The 1,701-nt window shown below is 44.2% G+C and overlaps 1 non-coding gene across 1 annotated transcript; it reads left to right on the plus strand.

Annotated features, from left to right (window-relative positions):
- The first annotated feature begins 875 nt into the window (after nt 1–875).
- Nucleotides 876–1,039, plus strand: LOC132814085 (U1 spliceosomal RNA). Its single transcript, XR_009644298.1, has one exon. It is a non-coding gene; the product is annotated as a U1 spliceosomal RNA (small nuclear RNA).
- Nucleotides 1,040–1,701: the final 662 nt, after the last annotated feature.

Below are 1,701 nucleotides of genomic sequence, written 5' to 3' on the forward strand. Positions count from 1 at the left end.
GAGAGAAGCAATGTAGAAAGTCAATATATATTTGAATGGCACAGACACAACGTGCAGGACAGCAGGAATGGGGGACAATGTGCACCACTTATTAAAGGAGAGAAAACATAAAGTGTTTTGAGTAAAACAAATGGGATGCTGGGCTTCATTAATGGGGGAATGATAACAAACTCATGGAAAAGATGCTGACCATTGACAAAGCTCTAGTTAGGTCACAGTCAATCATTGCATCCAATTCTGGTCAACAGATTCCTGGTCAGAACGAGGAAGTTAAAATACCACAGAGGGGCCTGTTCCATACCTTTTGTTTCTCTTTCAGGACACTGTGGGGTCTCAAGGGTTAAACATTCCCTTGCCAAAGGCCATATTTCATTAACTGAATGCCTGTACTCTTTCAATACAGACAGAACACCTCAGAAGGGGGGAGGCTGACAATATCTCAAAATAGAACCTCTTGCAGCCACACATGTGGATTCCCCCGTAACCCCAGACAGAGGAATTTGCCCTTTCCAGACAAGACTGAGAGCCCTGGGCACAACCCTGTTAAACTGCCTCCCGCTCCCATTGTCTTACCTCCCCTCCATATTAGCATAGGTAAGTGAATCCCCCATTTACTGAAGGAAGAACCCTCCAGCCTTAATCTCTTCCCATCAACACATAATCATGAACAATACGATAATCAGTTTCTGTAATCCATTCATACGTTAACGCAGGACATCGCCATTCATCAAGCTTTGTAAGGTCATAATTACCAGCTTTAAACTTTGTAATGACAATCGCCCATGTGACTGATATGTCTTTGTCTAATTCCTATTAAATATACTGTCTCTGTGGGTAAGGCAGAGATTCGTGAAGAAGAGTCTCTACAAGTCTCTATACTAACCTGGCAGGGGAGATACCATGATCATTGCGGTGGCGCTCCCAGGACGAGGCTATCCCATTGCACTTCGGGTGTGCTGACGCCTGCGATGTCACCAAATGCGGGATACTCAACAGCAAAATTTGTGGTAGTGGGGGTCTGCGTTCGCGCTCTCCCCTTGTGGGCGGCACGGTGGCACAGTAGTCAGATGGGGAAATGGGCTGAGGAGTGTCAGATGGAGTTTAATTTAGATAAATGTGAGGTGCTGCTTTTTGGAAAAGCAAAGCCTAGCAGGACTGATAGACTTAATGGTCAGGTCCGAGGGAGTGTTACTGAACAACGTTTCCTTACAGTGCAGGTTCATAATTCCTTGAAAGTAGAGTCGCAGGTGGATAGGATAGTGAAGGTGATTGGTATGATTTACATTATTGGTCAGAGCAGTGAGTACAGGAGTTGGGCAGTCATGTTGTGGCTGTACAGGACATCGGTTTGGCCACTCTTACAATATTGAGTGCAATTCTGTTCTCCACCTATCAGAAGGATGTTGTGGAACTTGAAAGGTTCAGAAAAGATTGGTGGCAGAATATTCTTTAAAGGGTAGAATAACCAGTGGGAGGTCATTGGACATTGGTACCAATGACACAGGAAGAGAAAAAGATAGGTCCTGATGAGAGAATATAGCAAATTAGCCTGGAATATAAAAAAGTAGATACTCGGTTGTAATATCTGAATTACTCCCAATGCTACATGCTAGTGAGAGTAGGAATAGCAGGATGGAGGAGATGAATGATTGGCTAAAGATCTGGTGTAGGGCAGAAGGATTCACATCTTTTGGTCATTGA

This window comes from Hemiscyllium ocellatum, unplaced genomic scaffold (assembly GCF_020745735.1).
Source record: "Hemiscyllium ocellatum isolate sHemOce1 unplaced genomic scaffold, sHemOce1.pat.X.cur. scaffold_667_pat_ctg1, whole genome shotgun sequence".
Lineage (NCBI taxonomy): Eukaryota > Metazoa > Chordata > Chondrichthyes > Orectolobiformes > Hemiscylliidae > Hemiscyllium > Hemiscyllium ocellatum.